The sequence below is a fragment of the Anabrus simplex genome, chromosome 2, assembly GCF_040414725.1.
Source record: "Anabrus simplex isolate iqAnaSimp1 chromosome 2, ASM4041472v1, whole genome shotgun sequence".
Taxonomy (NCBI): Eukaryota; Metazoa; Arthropoda; class Insecta; order Orthoptera; family Tettigoniidae; genus Anabrus; species Anabrus simplex.
In genome coordinates, this window is record NC_090266.1 from 44,930,264 (window position 1) to 44,953,956 (window position 23,693).

General features: G+C 38.5%; 1 protein-coding gene across 14 annotated transcripts in view; it reads right to left on the reverse strand.

The window, feature by feature from the left end:
* The window catches only part of DPCoAC (dephosphocoenzyme A carrier), a 569,632-nt gene that overhangs the window by 212,555 nt on the left and 333,384 nt on the right, over positions 1-23,693 (reverse strand). The window contains exon 1 of one of the 14 annotated variants that reach the window (XM_067140254.2): positions 20,829-20,872. The exons of the other annotated variants lie outside the window; for them this stretch is intronic. The gene's annotated coding sequence lies outside the window, so the exon portion shown is untranslated. Of the gene's footprint in view, positions 1-20,828; positions 20,873-23,693 lie in introns of those variants that run through there. 14 annotated transcript variants of the gene reach the window in all.

The window sequence follows — 23,693 nt, forward strand, 5'->3', positions numbered from 1 at the left end:
AACACATAGCAAATACAATGTAAATTAAAACAGTATAAACATATCTGTAAAACACACACTAACATACAAAGAATGACATGTTTCGTTCTACAAGAACATCCTCAGATTCTATCAAATCACTTAAAAATAAGCTTATATATGTACAGTATTGTTTACGTAGCGTAAACTTGTCAATGATAGAGAGATTAGTGATAACATGAAACAGTAATGACATCCTCAGATTCTATCAAATCACTTAAAAAGAAGCTTATATATGTACAGTATTGTTTACGTAGCGTAAACTTGTCAATGATAGAGAGATTAGTGATAACATGAAACAGTAATGACAAAAAAAAATATATATATACAATTATTAATATAATGAAAAACTTATGTATTTATCTAGACTGCCGATGTTAAGTCTGTTGTCACCAAACACTATTTCAGGACTGTGGTCATGGAAAGTTTGTGGTGAGCCACGCTGCGCGTGGAGAGGGGAGGGCAAGACAGGGAGGGGCCTTGTAGATCGATGTGGACCTCTAGTATTGGATGATTAAGTCAAGTAGACTATAGAGTGGAGAGGGGAGGGAGATGTAGGGCGGAGCGGCTGGAGCGCTGTGGAACTTTCCATCAACATTGGAGGGGGGAAAGATGTTACTGACCTATTTCATGTTAATTGTACCTGTATGTAATATGGATGAATGCAAATTCAATTTTTTTAATAGGTGAATAAAGTAAGGAACGGTATTATTATTATTATTATTATTATTATTATTATTATTATTATTATTATTATTATTATTATTATTAACAAAGCAATTTACCTTCCATCAACATTGGAGAGGGGAGAGATGTTATTGACCTTTTCCATGTGAATGTACCTTTATGTAATATGGATGAACGCAAATTAATAATTTTTAGGTGAATAAAGTAAGGGATGTTATTATTATTATAATTATTATTATTATTCCCGTGTGGGGATTTACCGGTTACCTCCATCGGGCGAGTCCCATCGGAATTGGGGAAGCTCGCTGGCTCTGCCGCCAGCAGAGTCAGAGGGTAGTAGGGAAATAAAATACCACCGTGAAAAAAAAACTGGTCCCTTGCCAGGGTTACGGCGAAGACTGGTAAATGACCAGAAGCCAAAAAACATCTTGAGGCAACCTCTAGGGCTAACAACCCTAGTTGTAAAAGGATGGGTACCCGTCCAAAGCAAAGTCAAGTCAAAAAGCATGATGGCACAACATTTCAAGAAATATACCCCAGGGGGTAAATCTTCGGATAAATCCCTCGTCGTGAACGCCACGGCGCACGAGTCTCGTTCGGATTCTGGGGGAGACTCGACATCATGCAAGAGACGAGTCGGAGCGTCTCGGTGTACCCCGAAGAGTCAAAAACTCAGGCCAAAATCTAAAACCTTTCTAGCAACTTTCAACATAAATTCACTTACACAAACTGGCAAGCTGAAAACCCTCACCAAAGCTCTTCACGAAAATCAGATATCCATAATGGCCCTACAGGAAACAAGGTACCCAGATGAAGAGATTTTTGAATCCGAACGCTACCGATTTTTCAAGAGCAAAGCGCAAAGAGGAATCCTCAATAGAGCTGTGATGCTTGGAACCGCGTTTGCTGTTAGAACCAAGATCCTTAACTCGGTTGCAAATTTCGAACCTGTGAATGACAGTTTGTCTATACTCAACAATTAAATGCGCGAACAAGACCTACGTCCTAGTTAACGCACATGCTCCTACAAACGATAAGAACAAGTCTGATCCAGACGAAGTTGATAATTTCTGGGACCTACTGGATGAAAAATTAAACAAAATCCCCAAACACCATGTCAAGCTTCTTTTGGGTGACTTCAATGCCCAACTAGGTCGTGAACAGAAGTACAAGAGAGTTATAGGAAATTACCCTGCTCACAAAAGAACCAATCCCAACGGCAAAAGACTGGTGTCCATTTGCGAAAATCACAACCTGCAGGTCATGTCGACCCACTTTCGCCATCTACCCAGAAAGCAAATAACTTGGCGTTCTCTCGTCCAAGCTCTCGGAGAGTTCCAAATTGATCATGTTGCAATCTCCAGGAGAAACAGCCCTGAGATTATGAATGTCAAGGTAAAGAAAGGCATCAATGTGGCCTCAGATCATTATATGTCTCTTATCAAATTCAAACCAATTCCCGCAAACACAAGGAAGACAACCAAACAGATCACACGTTTCGACAATGATAAACTTCGGCAGAGGGTCGAGGAGTTCCAGGAGAAGGCTAGACCAAATGATACTGACTTTAACAATGCCAAAAGTCTCCTTGTTGAGGCCGCCAAAGACGTTGCAGAAATCAAGAGAGGCAAAAAGCATGCCTGGTGGAATGGTACCTGCGAATCAGTGCTCCAAGAAAGACTCAATGCGTGGAAACAGTACTACTCTATGAAATCAGAAAATGATTGGGAAACCTACAAAACCCAACGTGCCCAAGCAGCTAGGGTGTACAGAACTGAGAAACGTAAATACGAAAAATCTCTCATTGAAAAGATAGAACAAAACTTTAGGAAGAATGAAAGCAGAGAGTACTACAGAGCCTTCAAACGCAAACTCACTGGCTATAAACCACCATCTCTATGCTTTGAGCGAAAGGACGGCACACTGGCGACATCAAATGAAGAAAATTGCAGCATTCTGGCAGATTACTTCAAGAATTTACTTAATTGCTCTAAACCTCAAAGCGCCATTGAGACCAAGGAACCCTTACTCAGGTACCCAGATTCCAGACCACCCGACAGAGATGAAATCAAGCGCCACATTGCCCGTCTCAAAAATAACAAAGCGCCGGGGGAAGACTCAGTAGTAGCAGAACTATGGAAATATGCCCCAGAGGAATCACTTGATATCTTGCAAAAGCAAATAGAAGAAATTTGGAACAAGGAGACCCTACCCGACGATTGGAAAATAGCTTTGATCCATCCATTACACAAAAAAGGCAGCATGAAGAACATCAACAACTACAGAGGAATATCTTTGCTACCCGTGACTTACAAAATTCTATCACTTGCCATCCTGGAGCGTTTGGAAGCACAAGTCGAACATCAAATAGGTGAATACCAAGCAGGGTTCAGAAAAGGTCGCTCAACAGCTGAACAGATCCAAAATCTCAAAACGATCATCAGATATTGTACACTAAGGTCCAAGCAGTATGTGTCTGTCTTTGTGGACTTTAAGAAAGCGTACGACTCCATTGACCGGGGAGTCCTGCTAAACATCTTAAATGAATTTGGAGTTGATTTGAAACTGCTGGCATTAATTAGAGCTACCCTGACCGATACAAAATCCAAGGTGAAGTTCCACGGATGTCTCTCGCATTCCTTTGACATCAAAACAGGAGCCCGACAAGGTGATGGGCTATCCCCGATACTCTTCAACTGTGTTCTTGAAAAGATCATCAGAACCTGGCGGGTGAGATTACAGGAAACCAACTACAGTCCATTGAGAATAGGAACTAAATCCAAGGGGATCACAACAGACTGCTTAGCATTTGCCGATGATATTGCTGTTCTCTCAAACGACATAGAAACCGCTAGAGCTCAAGTTGAAATTTTAAAGGAAATTGCCGAACAAACTGGTTTGCAGATATCGTTTGAGAAAACAGAAGTAATGACTAACATCAAAGAGGCTCCACCAAAACTACATACAAAATACGGGGACATCACCCGAGTAGACAAATTCAAATACCTGGGTGAGATCATCATGAAAAATGGACTGGACAAAGAAGCACTTCAGGAGCGAGTACGTAAACTGGAAATAGCCTACCAAACATCCCGCACAATCTACAACAAAAAATGCCTTTCCCAAAACACCAAGATACATCACTATGAAACAGTTCTGAAGCCAGTAGTTCTATATGCAGCCGAAACCCTGTCTCTAAATGCCAACAAAAGACTCCTTGAAGAACTGGAGAAAAGAGAACGCAAAATTGTGAGAGGAATCTTGGGATCAAAGTACAGAAATGGAATCCATCAAAAGAGATCCAACAAGGAAGTCTACAGCAAAATAGAGAAAATTACCGACACGATCAGAAAAAGACGGGCACGATTTTACGGTCATCTGAAAAGAATGGACGGAAGAAAGTTAACTAAAGAAATCTTTCACTTTTTTGATTCAAACCCCAAAACCACAATTCCCTGGTTTAGAAATACCAAAGAAGACCTGCAAATGCTACATATCTCAGCTGAAGACGCCCTTAACAGAGATCTCTTCCGCAAGAAAATATTGACGAACGGGCTAAACCGAGACGAGCAGCCGAAGAGAAAACATGGTGCCCTTTGGACAGTGGAGCGTAAGCAGGCCCACTCGCAAAGAATGAGGGAAATTTGGGCTCTAAAGAAGGCCAAGTTCAGTGTCAAATGCAACAAGACTTAATGTGGTCCTTGATGGCCCCAGCGAATTATATATATTATTATTATTATTATTATTATTATTATTATTATTATGAAAAAAGCAATTTACCTTCCATCAACATTGGAGAGGGGAGAGATTTTAGTGACAAGAATGCTGCCTAAATTCTTTTTGCAATTTGCTTTACGTCGCACCATCACAGATAGACCCTATGCAACGATGGGACAGGAAAGGGCTAGGAATGGGAAGGAAGTGGCTGTGGGCTTAATTGAGGTACAGCCCCAGCATTTGCCTGGTGTGAAAATGGGAAACTATGGAAAACCATCTTCAGGGCTGTCAACAGTGAGGTTTGAACCCACTATCTCCCAAATACTGGACACTGGCCGCATTTAAGCAACTGCAGCTATTGAGCTCGGTCTGCCTAAATTCAGAGACGTTAGTGCAGATAAAAATATCCTAATCCACATGCAAGACGTTTAGCAACAGAGTAGCCTCCTGTGGGATTCATTTAAGTACTAATGCAAAAAGTGTGAAATGTTATTCAAAAAATGAATTAAGTAGTGTGAACAGTGGGAGGGGGGCGGGGCAAGTTTTTTTTTTTTTTTTTTAATGTGTGATGTGATCATTGCGGTTGGTTTAGTTGGCTTTTCCGTGATGTGAATTTCTACAACTTTAATGTTCAAAGATTTGCATGGATTTTCTATGTGTAAAATTTTAAACGCAAATCAATCAATCATCACTGATGTGAATTTAGGGCTGTTGCCCAGGTGACACATTCCTCATCAACTGTTTACCTAGTCTTTTCTTAAATGATTAAATGCCATGATAAAGAATGGTAAATACTCACTGTATTATAACACAGAAATAAAGAGATTTTGAAGGAGGTACAGGTTAGAAAGAAATAGAGTTAGGGATGGTACTGGAAGTAAGGAGGGATGGAAGGAACTTAATAATAGGAAATTGAATTTAGCAAAAATTTCAAACATAATTGGCAGTCATAGGAATTTTAGGGGAAAATACATTGGCAGAAAATGAACACCAAGAAGGAGCTGTGCCAGATATAAAAATTCACGAAGCATGTTTGTACATCTAAAGGAAGACGTCTATTCAAATTTGTGCGCTTGTCAATGATGAGTGGTGTCAGTAGGGAAGAAGACAGAATCAGGAGCTGCTGAGTTTGAACAAGGCTGTGTAAGAGATGGTGGATGTTCTTTCTGCAGTACTGCAGAAAGACTTTGGAGGGATGTATCTACAGTTCATCAGCATTGGCAATAATGGTCATGGGAAGGCACTGCCTCAAGAAGACTGGGGTCCAGTCAGAAACAGGCCACTAGAGACAGGGAAGACAACCCCACTATTTGCAGTATAGCTGTGGTGGTAGCTTTAACTTTGTTTTGGACCTAGCATCCGAGTCAAGCCGAGTTGAGCGGAGTTGGACCGATGCACTGTGCACAGAGCTCTTGCGCCTTGGTTTGCATGCGTGAGATTTTGGGAGTCTGAGAGGCCCTCGTTTAGACCACCTTCAGCTACAATGATAAACTTAAGAACCATACATTTAAAACTATAAACAATGATAACAATTCTATAATATATAAAGATTATGTTCTTTTCCTTAGTGCTGTCTTCAAGAAGTAAAAAACACAATTTAAATGTCTATTTTGAAACATTATAAATTATTTGCTGTTATCCTGTAAATTTGTGAAAAACACATTAAAATACAATGTAAAACCTTAATCTTCACTTAATGTTTTACACCAATTTTAGTCATAACTATTGTTTTGTGCTACTCGATTGTATCTTCAAATCAAATAAGCCTCTTATTTACACTATAATGTTGCCAATGGATAAGTGCGAATGTGTAAAAACAATTATCTAAAATATAAAATATGTAAGAGGCAACAATCACCCCTATATCCTTGTTTTGATTTGGATTTATTGGGCCAATTGCAGAAATGATAACTAGTTTTAAGCCTTAGGCAACGTCTACCTAGATGTCTTCGAAAACCGTAAAAGTAGTTAGTGGGCCGTAAAGCAAATAGCATTATTATTATTATTATTATTATTATTATTAGCAACGTCTACCTAAACAATGTCTAAATCAAGCACAATCTTCCATTGCATAAACAGTATTCAGCCGATTTTTAACTAGACATCGTTTAATTTTCAATATTGGTTTGAAAATGGAGATAAAAGTACCTTTCATGCAACTCGTTGCTTGTCGCAACCAATGAAATTCATCAGTGCGCACGCCGAACACAAGTCAGCTGTTTGTCTTCCTACACATTACTCAAATGTGACTAAGCATGAGCATGACTAGCCCGCAGATAAGAGTATCGCTTTTGGTGGAAATTAAATCTCAATATATAATATTATCGACACTAAAGCGATACACTACCGTACGGGGAACTGTATCTTTGATTATAGCGTTGTTACTCATAAATACGGTAACTTCGATGAAAGGAAGATGAAGCAATATTAATGTGTAACTGAGTGTGTTGTACAGGCCATACAGATGTAGCTTGCATTCTGGAGATTGTAGGCTCGAAACGTATCATCGGCAGCCCTGAAGATTGTTTTCCGTAGTTTCCCTATTTATACACCAGACAAACAATAGGACTGTTATTATGACCACGGCTCTTCTTCCCCTGTCCTCTTTAAACAATAATCACTACCATCACCATCACTTGCCATTTCCTATCTGATAGTTGCCGAAAACTTATACGATTATATACATAAAAACCACATACAACCTACTTTTTAGTTTTCACTATTATGTGTGTTTACTTGGCAGTAAATATAAGTGAATCCCTCCCAGTTGATGTATGTGACAGCCCTCTTACAATCGGGACACATAATTCTGATACGTATGTAGTCAAAGTGACCTATAATTCCATGGAAATTACCCCCCTGTATATAATAAAATATATCATTTGCCAAGAATTTTATTCAAGTTGACAGTTACCGGACTGTCTCTTTGTCAGTCTCAAGAAACAGGTCTCTTGAAATGCAAAGCCTTATTTTAAAATCTATCTCCCCGAACATGGCAAATGAATTGCTGCGATTTCGCAGCGGGCGACCCACAGAGAGGCCGCCGGACTAACCCTTCTTCCCGGAATCGTCTCAACATGATAATACAAATGACATGTTTCATGGTACATAACCTCGGACTGTGATTCACTCCTCTAATTTGAGGTTATACGTATCAATCAATCACTACTGATCTGCATTTAGGGCAGTCGCCCAGGTGGCAGATTCCCTATCTGTTGTTTCCCTAGCCTTTTCTTAAATGATTGCAAAGAAATTGGAAAATTATTGAACATTTCCCTTGGTAAGTTATTCCAATCCCTAACTCTCCTTCCCATAAACGAATATTTGCACCAATTTGTCCTCTTGAATTCCAACTTTATCTTCATACTGTGATCTTTCCTACTTTTAAAGACACCACTCAAACTTATTCGTCTACTGATGTCCTCCCATGCCATCTCTCCTCTGACAGCTCGGAACATACCATTTAATCGAGCAGCTCATCTCCTTTCTCCCAAATCTTCCCAGCCCAAACTTTGCAACATTTTTGTAACGCTACTCTTTTGTCGGAAATCACCCAGAACAAATCGAGCTGCTTTTCTTTGGATTTTTTCCAGTTCTTGAATCAAGTAATCCTGGTGAGGGTCCCATACACTGGAACCATACTCTAGTTGGGGTCTTACCAGACACTTATATGCCCTCTTCTTTACATCCTTACTACAACCCTTAAATACCCTCATAACCATGTGCAGAGATCTGTTCCCTTTATTAACAATCATATTTATGTGATTACCCCAATGAAGGTCTTTTCTTATATTAACACCTAGGTACTTACAATGATCCCCAAAAGGAACTTTCACCTCATCAACGCAGTAATTAAAACTGAGAGGATGTTTCCTATTTGTGAAACTCACAACCTGACTTTTAACCCTGTTTATCATCATACCATTGTCCACCGTCCATCTCACAACACTATCGAGGTCACCCTTGCAGCCGCTCACAATCTTGTAACTTATTTATTACTCTGTACAGAATAACATCATCTGCAAACAGCCTTATCTCTGATTCCACTTCTTTACACATATCATTTATATATATATATAAGAAAACATAAAGGTCCAATACTACTGCCTTGAGGAATTCCCCCTCTTAATTATTACAGGGTCAGATAAAGCTTCGCCTATTCTAATTCTCAGAGTTCTATTTTCTAGAAATATTGCCACCCATTCAGTCACTCTTTTTTCTAGTCCAATTGCACTCATTTTTGCCAGTAGTCTTCATTGATCTACCCTATCAAATGCCTTAGATAGGTCAATCACAATACAGTCCATTTGGCCTCTGAATCCAAGATATCTGCTACATCTTGCTGAAATCCTACAAGCTGAGCTTCAGTCGAATAACCTTTCCTAAACCCAAACTACCTTCTGTCAAAACAGTTATTAATTTCGCAAACATGTCTAATATAATCAGAAAGAATGCTTTCCCAAAGCTTACATACAATGCATGTCAAACTGACTGGCCTGTAATTTTCAGCTTTATGTCTATCACCCTTTCCTTTTTAAACAGGGGCTACTATAGCAACTCTCCATTCATTTGGTATAGCTCCTTCAACCAAACAATAATCAAATAAGTATTTCAGATATGGTACTATATCCCAACCTATTGCCTTTAGTATATCTCCAGAAATCTTATCAATTCCAGCTGCTCTTGACAGTGTTTAAACATGACCAGTTGAACATCGGTTTTAGACCATGTCTAAGTGATAAATAACACCCCTGCAATGCGGCAGCCATTTTAGGCACTGTTTAACTGTAGACTTGATTTTAAATGGTAGCAGTTGAGTGCTGTCAAAGGTCAAAATCCTCGAGAAATCTGTTGTTGTTTCATGAGTCAAATGTATCAGAATGAAAATGTTTTATCATTGGGTTTTCCCAAAATGAATTTTGTGAAAAGAACCTTGAATTAAACAAATACCAGACTATTGTATGTTGTGTGAAGAAATCTATATATCCTAAGCACAATACATGTACTGAATTTTTTACTTGCTCTTTCTTTCCCATTTTTTACTTGCTCTTTCTTTCTCGTATTGATCGTCTTGCCAGTGTATTACAAGATAACTGACTGCTTTCTGTTGTGTGAGGCTTGATTTTAAAGCTTCAGTTGGCACTGAAGTGATACAGTGAACTTCAGTATAACAAATTGATTACTTGAGAGATGGCTTCAAGCCAGACATCCTGTAGCCATTTATTTAACTAAAGATTTCAGATCACAGCCTCAAGAATGAGCAAGAAGACATGTGACATGGTGGTATATTAATAACATCATTATTCACCATGGTTTTGAATGTAAGCATGTAAATGTGCATGCGTTGTGTCATACAGGTGCCATATGTCATTTTATGGGATGAAGTTCCAGGCCTGGTTGCACTTGGTTATTAAAATCATTAACGGTTAATGCTGGTATTAGATGATGCTAGATTTGTTGTCCCATAATGTCCCATATGTGCTCAATGGGCGAAAGGCCTGATCTCACAAGCCAAGGTAACTGTTCGACACTCTGTAGAGCACGTTGAGTGACAGCAGTGGCATCAGGATGAGCATTATCCTGCTGGAATACAACCCCCGTCTGAATACTGTGAATGAATGGCAGCACACTGGTTTCAGTCACCAGTCTGACATACAAATCCACTGTCAAGTTTCCTGGGATAACGACACGAGTGCTCCCCAGACCATAACTTCTGTAGGTCCAGTGTGACAATGCTGCAGACAGTTTGCTTCCAAGCCTCCTTCTTACCAACCTACGGTCTCACTGGACCAAGACAGAAACGGCTCTCACCTGAGGACACAACTGATCTCCACTCCGCCCTCCAGTGAGCATTAACTTGACACCACTGAAGTCACAGATGGCAGTGATTCGGTGTTCATGGCGTGAATGTGATGCTTAATTTATCTTTAGATCAGTGAGCCTACTTCTGTGCCTAAATTTATGAATCTTCGTTAATGAGAACAGCTGTTTGCACATATATGTGGATCTAGTCATGCTTACCATATTTGCATTATGTTTATGCAATCGAGGGATTCTCTTTTGTGGGATATCAGTATAATAATCCGTGTGTTTATATTTACTTAACTATCATACTGTAACTCAAACAGCTCATGACTTCACGAACTTCTCCTCCGTTCCTCACTCAGTTGCCTCTACCCCTCCCAAGCACTGAGCAGACTGGCTCCAAAGGCATTTCGATCTGGGTTGACAAAGCCTGGCTTAGACCATCTTCAGCCACAATGATAAATTTAAGGACCATACATTACAAACTATAAACAATGATAACTATTCTGTATTATATAAAGTTTACATTCCTTTCCTTGGTGATGACTTCAAGGAAAAAACACACAACTTAAATGTCCATTTTCTACATTATAAAATCTTTATGCTGTCATGCAAATTTGTGAAAAATGCACTAATGCAATTTAAGACCTTAATCTTCACACAGTGTCTGACCTCCCTTGGTCAACTCTTGTTCTTTACTGACCTCAACAGTATTAGATCTGCGAGGCCCAGGGAGTCTTTTGTTTTCATGCTCTTCATGGTCTTCGCTTTCTTTTGTCGATACCTTCATTTTTTGAAGTATCGAACCTCTTCCATTTTCCTTCTGACCAGGCGAGTTGGCCGTGCGCGTACAGGCGCGCGGCTGTGAGCTTGCATCCGGGAGATAGTAGGTTCGAATCCCACTATCGGCAGCCCTGAAGATGGTTTTCCGTGGTTTCCCATTTTCACACCAGGCAAATGCTGGGGCTGTACCTTAATTAAGGCCACGGCCGCTTCCTTCCAACTCCTAGGCCTTTCCTATCCCATCGTCGCCATAAGACCTATCTGTGTTGGTGCGACGTAAAGCCCCTAAAAAAAAAAAAAAATTTTCCTCCTGATTAGTATTAGCAGAAAAATCAATCAATCAACATTGATCTGCATTTAGGGCAGTCGCCCAGCTGGCAGATGCCCTATCTGTTGTTTTCCTAGCCTTTTCTTAAATGATTGCAAAGAAATTGGAAATTTATTGAATATCTCCCTTGGTAAGTTATTCCAATCCCTAACTCCCCTTTTTATAAACAAATATTTGCCCAAATTTGTTCTCTTGAGGATGGTTACCATGTTGTACTTCTTCTTAAAATTATCACCACCAGCAGTTAATTTTACATAGCAAGGACAGGACCTGGTAACCCTCTATACCATTTGGCTTTTGGAGTTTTCAGTGAAGATTTGTGTAATATTAAAATATAATTTATATAAATGTTATTTCTTTATCTATTAAGTTAACATGAAGTTTTTTCTTTATTATTAATACAGTAAACTTACATTGAAATATTTTTTTTCTTTCCATTGATTAATTTTAATACATAAATAACAGCAGAAAATATCCACAACAACTTAAAAAGGCAAAAAAGGCATAAAACTATCAAACAGGTTACAGAAGCTAAATTAGGCAAATTAGTAACTTGTCCTACCGTTCCCAAACGTACGGAAACATGTTTGTCTCTATGTGAGACATCGATATACCCACCAAGATTTTAAAAAAGGCATTTTGCGTAACTTCCGGGCTCTAGTTATAACAAAATCTTGGACCAAGTGAAACCAAAAATCTGCTTGAAAAGGAGAATAATGGGACAAAAGCTACCAGTACCATACTTTGACCACATAACGAGGAGTACTTCTCTGGAAGAGGATATCATGCCCTAAAAGGAAGGCCAAGATCATGTTGGTTAGGCGGCATTAAAGGAGATGGATGAGGAATACTGAACCAAACAAAGCTACTCAGAACAGAGCTGAATCGAGACATAGGCCTATGATCCATAAGATGACCAACAAACGTACTCAACTGAACGAATGAAGAGAGAGAAGATAGAGGTGTTGTTCTACTACTCTGGATATCCTTGACCACTTGAGCCCGTTCCTTACTTAGAAGTAATTAGAAGCAAGTTATCTGTCATCATTAGTGTTTTTATCACTTTGAGTATCATTTTCACTATATGCAGAGTCACTGTCACTTCCACTTTATCACTGTGCACAGATTCATCAACAATGTCTATAATGTCTTTCTCATTAATATTTCTGCAAACTAATAGAACAAATTGAAAGTAATAAAACCAGTGTTCAGGCAAAATGTTTTCACTAAAGGTACTCCTGAGTCCTCGTGGTCCAACCACTATTACAGAAGCAAAACAAACACACCCAACAATATTTGCAGGCTAAAAGCTAACTGAGAGCTAGGAAACTACTGGACTAGACAAAAAAGTGATTGAATGGGTGCCTACATTTCTAGAAAAACCAGGTGAGTTCGCCATGCGGTTAGGGGCGCACTGTTGTGAGCTTGCATCCGGGAGATACTGCTACTAAAGAAGTATTAAAATTTACCTATGACAACAATGACATTTATAATAAGATACAAAAAGTTAAAAACTAGAAAAAATCTGGAATTGATAACATTTACGGGGATATACTAAAGAAAATGGGTTGGGATATAGTACCATATCTGAAGTACATATTAGATCATTGTGTGCATGAAGGAGCTATACCATATAAATGCAGAGTTGCTATAGTAGCCCCTGTGTATAAAGGAAAGGGTGATAGACATAAAGCTGAAAATTACAGGCCAGTCAGTTTGACATGCAATGCATGTAAGCTTTGGGAAAACATTCTTTCTGATAACATTAGACATGTTTGTGAAATTAATAACTGGTTCAATAGAAGGCAGTTCGGGTTTAGGAAAGGTTATTCCACTGAAGCTCAACTCGTGTAGGATTCCAGCAAGATAGAGCAGATATCTTGGATAAAGGTCAAATGGGCTGTATTGCGATTTACCTGTCTAAGGCATTCGATAGGGTGGATCATGGGAGACGACTGGCAAAAATGAGTGCAAATGGACCAGACAAAAGAGTGACTGAATGGGTGGCTATATTTCTAGAAAATAGAACTCAGAGAATTAGAGTAGGCAAATCTTTATCTGATCCTGCAATAATTAAGAGGGTATTCCTCAAGGCAGTATTATTGGACCTTTATGTTTTCTTATATATATAAATGATATGAGTAAAGAAGTGGAATCAGAGATAAAGCTTTTAGTGGATGATATTCTTCTGTATAGAGTAATAAATAAGTTACAAGATTGTAAGCAAGTGCAAAATGACCTTGATAATGTTGTGAGATGAACAGTAGGCAATGGTATGATGATAAACGGGGTTAAAAGTCAGTTCTGAGTTTCACAAATAGCAAAAATCCTCTCAGCTTTAATTATTGCATTGATGAGGTGAAAGTTCCTTTTCAATCAATCACTACAAATCACTACTGATCTGCATTTAGGGCAATCGCCGGGGTGGCAGATTCCATATCTGTTGTTTTCCTAGCCTTTTCTTGAATGATTTCAAAGAAATTGGCAATTTATTGAACATCTCCCTTGGTAACTTATTCCAATCCCTAACTCCCCTTCCTATAAACTAATATTTGCTCCAATTTGTCCCCTTGAATTCCAACTTTATCTTCATATTGTGATCTTTCCTACTTTTAAAGACACCACTCAAACTTATTCGTCCACTAATGTCATTCCACGCCATCTCTGCAATGACAGCTTGGAACATACCACTTAATTACAAGTGACTATTTTCATCTTTGTTCCATGTTGCACAGGTTATTGCATTTGAAGTGGGAGGACATATTTTCAAGCAAATGGTACAGCAGAACTGCACTACAACCATACTAAACATCACTAGCTTCTTCAGGAGAGACAAAACAATTGTCAAAAACATCTGCGAGAACTCTCTTAAATGAAGTCTAGACACATTCAACACTCCATTTTCATTTTAACCGTATTGAAATTCAATATATTAAAATTTTTACAATTAATTTGAATACTGAATCGGTGGTTCTCAATAAATTAATTATAAAAATTTTAACATACTGCTTAAGTCAAAAATTGTATTGAATGCTTATTGATAACCACCTATTCAATACAAAGTAAAGTTCTTACATCAAGATTTATATTTTGTCATAATAACTTTAGGGACATGTTTCACCCATTATATGGGCATCATCAGCCTTTATCGCATACCTTTTGATCATTGATCAGGATCCTGATTTTACCTTTTCCATGTATGTTATATAGATACTACTTTATACAAACTTAAAAAGTCTTAGTGCATGTTCTATTTGACAGTTTGATGATTTTCAAGGGTTATGAATTTCATGTTTTCATATTGTTTTCTAGAATTTGGGAAATCTTGTTCAAAGGTGATAAAGTTGAACTGTCAGTTGACAATACTTTATGACTTCAACCAGTTTTTAAAAAAAATTCTAACCAGATTCCATTTAACATGCTAAAAAAACACAAATGTGTTCAAGTAGAATTTTTAATATATAAACTAAGATCACAGTTTTAGCCATAGACACTCAAATCAACATTGAAAATACAGACACAACATTCAACTAGTACTTAAAAAGGTTTTTTATTCATAAGATTTCATCAACAACAATCATCTATCCCATCAACACTTTTAGATGCATTTTATTGTGCAAATCATTAACTGTCAAATAGAACATGCAAGAAGACTTTTTAACTTTGTATAAAGTAGTATCTATATAATATTCTTGGAAAAGGTAAAAATCAGGATCCTGATCAATGACCAAAAGGTATGAGATAAAGGCTGATGATGCCATATAATGGGCGAAACATGTCCCTAAAAGTTATTATGACAAAATATAAATCTTAATGTAAGAATTTTACTTTGTATTGAATAGGTGGTTATCAATAAACATTCAATACAATTTTTGACTTAAAGTGCAATTCAATACCGACCAACAATGAGAATTATTACATATAACAAAGCACTTAGACGAGCAGCTCGTCTTCTTTTTCCCACGTCTTCCCAGCCCAAAATTTGCAACATTTTTGTAATGCTACTCTTTTGTCGCAAATCACCCAGAACAAATTGAGCTACTTTTCTTTGCATTTTTTCCAGTTCTTGAATCAAGTAATCCTGGTGAGGGTCCTATACACTGAAACCATACTCTAGTTGGGGTCTTACCAGAGACTTGTATGCCCTCTCCTTTACATCCTTACTACAACCCCTAAACACCCACATAACCATGTGCAGAGATCTGTACCCTTTATTTACTATCATATTTATGTGATCACCCCAATGAAGATCATTCCTTATATTAACATCTAGATACTTACAGTGATCCCCATAAGGAACTTTCACCCTATCAATGCAGTAATTAAAACTGGAGGTACTGCATCTAGGTACTTACAGTGATCCCCATAAGGAACTTTCACCCTATCAATTCAGTAATTAAAACTGGAGGTATTTTCCTATTTGTGAAACTCACAACCTGACTTTTAACCCCATTTATCACCATACCATTGCCTGTTGACCATCTCATAACATTATCGAGATCATTTTACAGTTTCTCACAATCTCGTAACATTTATTACTCTATACAACATAACATCATCTGCAAAAAGCCTCATCTCTGATTCCACTTTTTTACTCATGTCATTTATATATTTAAGAAAACATCACAGTCCAATAATATTGCCTTGAGGAACACCCCTCCTAATTATTACAGGGTCTGATAAGATATCTTCTATGTCTTGCTGGAATCCTACAAGTTGAGCTTCAGTAGAATAACCTTTCGTAAATCCGAACTGCCTTCTATCGAACCAGTCATTATTTTTTTCAAACATGTCTAATATAATCAGACAGAATGCCTTCCCAAAGCTATCACCCTTTCCTTTACACACAGGGGCTACTATAGAAACTCTCCATTCTTTTGGTATAGTTCCTTCATGCAAACAATAATCATATAAGTACTTCAGATATGGTACTATATCCCAACCCATTTTCTTTAGTATATTTCAAGAAATGTTACAAATTCCAGCCGCTTTTCTAGTTTTCAACTTTTGTATCTTAATGTAAATGTCACTGTTATCATAGGTAAATTTTAATACTTCTTTAGCATTAGTCTTCTCCTTTATATGGACATTATGCTTGTAACCAACAATCTTTACATACTGCTGACTGAATGCTTCTGCCTTTGGAAGATCTTCACATACACACTCCCCTTGTTCATTAATGATTCCTGGAATGTCCTGCTTGGAACCTGTTTCTTCCTTAAAGTACCTATACATACTCTTCCTTTTTTTTCACTAAAATCTGTACGACTGTCAATTATGCTTGACATCTTGTTATCCTTAGCTGACTTCTTTGCTAAATTAAATTTCCTAGTAAGTTCCTTTGATTTCTCCTTACTTCCACAGCCATTTCCAAATCTATTTCTTTCTAATCTCCATCTCCTTCCTAGACTCTTAATTTCTCTATTATTATAAGGTGGATCTTTGCCATTCCTTACCACCTTTAAAGGTACAAACCTGTTTTCATATTCCTCAACAAATGCTTTAAACCCATCCCAGAGTCTGTTTACATTTTTATTTATTGTTTTCCACCGATCACAGTTACTTTTTTTTAAACTCCCTCATGCCTGCTTTATCTGCTATATCGTACTGCCTAATAGTCCTACTTTTAAGACCTTCCTTTCTATCACATTTATTTTTAACTACGACAAAAACAGCTTCATGACCACTAATACCATCTATTACTTCGGTTCCTCTATAGAGCTCATCTAGTTTTTCAGCACCATGTCCAGTATATTCTTCCCTCTAGTTGGTTCCATCACTTTCTAAATCAGTTGTCCTTCCCATATTAACTTATTTGCCATTTATTGGTCATGCTTCCTGTCATGGACATTAGCTTCCCCATTGACATTTGGAAAATTGAGATCTCCCACTACAATCACATTCCTTTCCATGTCGTTTCCCACATAGCTGATCATCTTTTGGGAATCATTTTAAGTATCTAGGTATTAAAATAAGGAAAGATCTTCATAGGGATAATCACATAAATGAAATTGTAAATAAAGGGTAAAGATCTCTGCACGTGGTTATGAGGGTAATTAGGGTTTGTAGTAAGGATGTAAAGGAGAGGGCATATAAGTCTCTGGTTAGACCGCAAGTAGAGTACAGTTCCACTGTATGGGACCCTCACCAGGATTACATGATTCAAGAACTGAACTGAAGAACTGAAAAATAAATCTAGGGAAAAGCAGATCGATTTGTTCTGGGTGATTTCCAACTAAACAGTAGCGTTAAAAAAATTTGGGCTGGGAAAACATGGGAGAAAGGAGATGAGCTGCTCGACTAAGTGGTATAATTGGGGCAAATACACTGCTGCACAAAACTTAAGGACGAGATAGACAATGCAACATAACTTATCAACTATTCAGTGGAAATGAATGAAAGTGCAGTAACATGTTCCCAGATGTCTTCCACGCGTGCATAGAAACCTGGTGTGAGGTCAGTGGGACTTAAACGCCAAATGGGTCTGGCCCCACAAAACGTGGCAGTTGAAGGAACGGGACAAGACAGTGCGAGTCAATCAACGAGCTGTTACTTTGCACTGTGGTGGTGTTATTCATTACAACATTTGTTTGACTTCACATGGGGAAGAATCATCAGGAAACTGGAGGGATGAAGTACGACGAGTGTAGCCCGGGAGTTTAGCATTGCTCACAGCATTGTTTCACATGCATGGAGAGCATTTTGAACCACAGGCACTGCTGATCTAAGGAGAAAAGGGGGTCGACCGTGGTCAACTACAGCAGCAGATGACCACTACATTGTGCAACATGCAAGAAGAGACTCGTGTCAAACAGCAAGTGCAATTGCAACCACATTTAACAGAACTGCAAGGCACCCAATTTGACGCTCCACAGTGGCACGGTGACTGCATGGGGTGGTCTGTTTGTCTGACGACCATTACACTGTGTTCCGTTGACACCCGCACATCGGCCGCACCACCAGCGATGGTGCCAAGAGCATCAGGTCTGGACCGATGAGGAGTGGGGTCGCGAGCTCATCTCAGATGAGAGCAGATTCAGTCTGAGTAGTGATTCTAGACTTACTCTTATTTGGCGAGAGGTAGGAATACATAATGCACCCAGGAACATTGTCTAACATGATCATTTTGGTGGTCCAAGTGTTATGGTGTGTGGAGGCATAATTTTGCATGGGTGTACCGACCCCCAAATCCATAAATGGGGTACACAGACTGCTCAACGTTATTATGACAGTGTAGTCCTTCCCATGTGTGACGTTCAGGGGGTGCATTCAGCCCTGACTACATTTTTGTCGATGACAATGCACAACCACATCAAACAACGCTGGTGGAGGAGCTCTTGGCACGAGAGGATATTTGGCGAATGAACTGGCCTGCCCGTTTCCCCGACTTAAATGCCATCGAGCACGTATGGGACATGCTGGGCAGACATATTGAAGCACGTCCACATGCACCAAGGACCATCCAGCAGTCGTCAACTACGCTGGTGGAGGAATGGAAAGCCCTTCCACAAGAACTCTTTACCAATCTTGTGGCCAGCATGGGAACACATTGCAGAGCATGCATCACTCTCTGTGGTGATCACACACCCCTTTAAGAACCATGTCTCTTCTTTTGTGATGTCCAGGGGGCCATCATGAGTTGCAGAGACTTACGTGTTATTTATTGTTTCTGTATAAAAGCGTAATTTCTGTTTGTCTCATCGCACATTCCTTTCAGTTGCCCACCGTACCATACTGTAGCAATTCTTCCTATGTAGGGTTCAAGTTTCATCGAGCTATGTTACTTGACAGTGACACAACATGCAAAAGTTACTTTCGTCCTTTAGTTTTGCACACCAGTATACTATGAACTATTAATGCTCATTCAAGGTCTTCATTTACATTTCATTTACAACACTTCTGTAACAGCACTCTTTTGTCAAAATTCACCCAGAACAAATCGTGCTGCTTCTCTTTGAACTTTTTCCATTTATCAAGTACCGGTAATCCTGGTGTGGGTCCCACACACTTGAACCATACTTTAATAAATTGTGGTCTCACCCATGACTTGTACGCCCTCTCTCTTACAGCCTTCCTGCAACCCTTAATTCCCCCACAACCATATGGAGAGATCTGGAATCATAGGTAAGGCTTTTTACAGATTATGTGTTTTTGTATAGAGTAATAAATAATTTACAGAATTGTGAGTGACTATAAAAAGATCTCAGCAATGCTGTGAGATGGCAAAAAAATGGTATGAAGGTAAATGGGGTGAAAAGTCAGGTTGTCTCACCAAGAAGAAAAGTCATTTCAGTTTTAATTACCATGTTGGAAATCACTCTAAATCTTCATTGGTGTAATAACATTAGCAAGGTTTTAAATAAAGAATTTGCCTGGTGTGAAAATGTAAAATCACCGAAAACCATCTTCAGGGATTCGAACCCACTAACTCTGGAATGCAAGTTCACAGCTGTGCGCCTCTAACCACACGGCCATGAGTCTCAAATCTAATCACAGGGTTATAAGGGTACTTAGGGGTTGTAGTATGGATGTAAAGGAGAGGGCATATAGACCCAAGTTATTGGTAAGACCCCAATTAGGGTACAGAACCCTCACCAAAGACTAGCATCACAATTTGTTCCGTCCAATTTTCCAAAAAAAGAAAATATATATAGTGTTACAAAAATGTTGTTAACTTTGGGCTGGGAATAATTGGGAGTACGGATACGAGCTGCTCAACTAAGCGGTATGTTCTTATCTCTCAATGAAATGGAGAGATGGTGTAATACGGTATGACATTAGTAGACAAATAGTCTTGAATGGAGTTTTTAAAAGTAGGAAAGATCATGATACGAGGATAAGGGAATTCAAGAGGACAAATTGGGGCAAATATTCGTTTGTAGGAAGAGGAGTTAGTAAATGGAATAATTTACCAAGGGAGACATTCAATAAATTTCTAGCTTGTTTGAAATCATTTAACATTATACTACGTAGACGACTGATAGGGTATCTGTCACCTGGGCGACAGCTCTAAATGCAGATCTGACGAGATTGATAATCAGATTTCTTTAGCTTTTTCCTTTAAAATACACCTTCTAGTGGATTCCTGATAAGGTATACGGGTGTGAAGGGTCAGCTACCTATGTACCGTAATTTGTAATATCTATGCATTACCGGTACTAAGAAAAAAGAATCTGGGAGGTTGCATTTAAAGAGCTGTTCCCAATATCTTGATCTTCTGCTTCAACAAACTTACCAATACGGTACCGGTACCTTAAAATGAGTTCATGTGATAAATATGAATTTCAAGGCATGCAAATTCAGGACGACTTTATAGCTTGTGATTTCTCGTACAGGTTTGCCAGCGTGTGGATTACTCAAGAAAGAGTCATTTGGAATCTTAACAGTAAAAGCACACTGAAATTACTTAAATTCTTAGGCAAGTTTACATCGCTGTAATAAATACACATACAGTGCCAATAAAAGAGATAGAAACTGTATTTGTACGTACCAAACACTGTCTTACCTGTGAGCCTATATGAAATGTTCGTAAAACGGCAGCGTCTCTATGTTAAAATGGCGGAGTACCGGTAGTCATCCAACTCTTCAGGCTCCAGTAAGTACTGCCAGGATCGAAGATTCAATCGAACAAATTCGACTAATTATCCTAGATTCTCTTAATATCCCAATATATCAATGATATAAATTTATGATTAATTATTATGAAATCGTTCTACTCATATCCACTTTTATTTCACGCCAAAATGTTAAGTTTTAGCTTATCAACTGATAATGAGTTACATTACCCCAATAACTAAAATGCCGGAAATACTGGTAAGACACACAGAAGGCTTGGGGTTCACAGTGACGAAATATTCAAAACTACGAACACTAAAATGCGGTTCCAATTCCAGAATATTTTGCCATCTCCGTGTCCGGTACCGGTAACCTTATAATGCATTTAGTTTTTCAATGCATAGGCCTAGGAAATTTACTCATACTGGTGCTTGATCCGCGTAGTACCTACCGCCTATTTAGCATACAGTTAAATTTATAATCGCAAATATATACTTTATGGATATAGGCCTAATTATTTTGTGTCAACTGTCTAGTATATGCAGCTTTCAATGTTTTTCTTTATTAAATATCCCTTTGATGTTTTGAATATAGTCGGTCTGTGGGATGGGAACGCCCCAATCGTACCAACTGTCGAAATGTGAGTTACTCACATGGAGTTGGACGACAAATGAAGATGTTGTCTTCGCCAGAATTTGAGTCATGGAATCCTTATTCCTCCAGTTCTAGTGCACTGTCATCTGAGAAATGTCACAAGTGTGAATTAAAACAATCATAATGTTTTTGTATGTATTCTCCACCTATTGGCATATTGCAGTGTCAGGTGCTGACAAAGCAGCATACCGTACCTAATACAAACATTTCGAAATTAGCCTATAGAAACATTCTGGTCAATCAATTTTATAACCGTCATACGTAAGGACTGCTACTGAAAACTAGTCGTCAGTATTCTGGTCATAAATCTGGTAGCTCTGATAAGAGTTTGCACATAGTGGTACTTGAAACGGGTAGTACCGCCTATTCTGAACAGTAGCGTAATGGAGGAGAATCAATCCAAGCTCCGTTCCCTGTAAGTGAATTCTGTACCTACCTATATCTTAGTATCATAGTAAGTTAAATGGTACTAATTCCAATTTCCATAGAATAATCTTGTTATTAGTACATGCAGCTTTCAATTTGTATCTTTAAACACACCTTTGCTCCTTTCACGAACTGTGGAGTAGGCCCTAAGGAATTGATACAACCGTATTATTCCCGCCTCTGAACCTCCCACGTGGATAGTTCGCTTGAAAAGCAGCCTAGCTATAGTGTCCATCCTGTTGATTTCGTTTGTAATTAAAGGGATCTAAATGGATAAAGTAAATTATCATGGCCGTTAGAAAGGTCCAATCTCAGCATGTTTAAGTTGAAAAAGAAAAATATTCGAAACCATTTCACGGATGCCTGGCAGGAATATTGGATATTCGCCACACTTACCGCAAATATACCGGGTACCACGTCAAACCATCCTAGATGGTATGATGGAACTAGGCCTACAGCTTTAAAAAAATATTTGTATGCCGGACACACACACACACACACATTCCTCAAGTGGTAAAATGTATATATAAAAATATGAGAATATGATTTACAAGCTCCCGATAACATATTGATGTGTGCAGTATTTTTACAGATGTCTCATATCAGAGAGTACGGTACTGGGGTTGAGTAATGACATGAGGCGTCATCTGCTACAGGCGAGACCTGTTGTCAGCACCTCGCCTCACAGATCAAGCCCCTTGCAATGAAAGTGTGGAGTTTCAATGGCACTGCTAGAGAAATTTATTAAAATGTAAAATGAGCGGCCCTGTTTCTGCCAATTAAAACATTAGGGATACGTGAAAAAAAATTAAATAAAGTAGGGCATACAATAACCTAGTTGAATGCGTGCCGGGAACCTTTCCTGACGCATATCATAGTTTTGTGAAGAAGAAATATTCGGAATTGAAAGAGCAGCTTCCGAAAAGAAACTAAGAAAATCGTATGCTCTGTGAGAAGTGGAGCGGGAACAGATGACGTCTACGAACCAAAATTATGGTGAGTATAAAAATACTGACTACATTATGGTGAGTATAAATACTGACTGCTACTGTCGAGGACACTTAAAACTGCACGATGTACGTACCGGTAGTTCTCTTTACAGAAAACAAGAAGCTATGATTTATCGGTTAATAATTATTGTACTACGTAGGTATTATGATCTACTTTTCACGAAAGATCAAGATCGTCCTCAGTGTAGCCTAAGCAACTTATCTGCTAATATTACTGAAAGTCAGTATGCAATGCTCGGGGATCGAACACAAGACGTACAGGAGCAGGAAGATGAGAGGGAGCGAGAACAAGACGACAACCTGGTGGGTGAAAATGTGTTATTTATTCGTGTTCGTGTCATGTATAAATAAAACATCACCATGAACATTGTAATCGTGACTTAGTTTAACATAATATTATATAGGCTACACAGCCTACGTATTACATTGTTTAACATCTTAACATAAAATTCCGGGTCTACTCGTGGTTTTATATAGAATTGCATAAAGTAAAAGCCCGAGTATACTCGGAAATGTCGCTTACTGATCGGTACCTGCTTTAAAAGCCCGAAAACTCGTTTCTTAATATGATTTTTATGAAATCATTCCTTTAGGTTCTTATTTTCGCCAACAGACGTGTGTTAAGACGTTAAGATTGTCATAATTCTGGTCCTTTGCCCTACACCAGTGTGCTTACAATAAGCCTTCCCAGTTTTTTAAATTTCACCCCG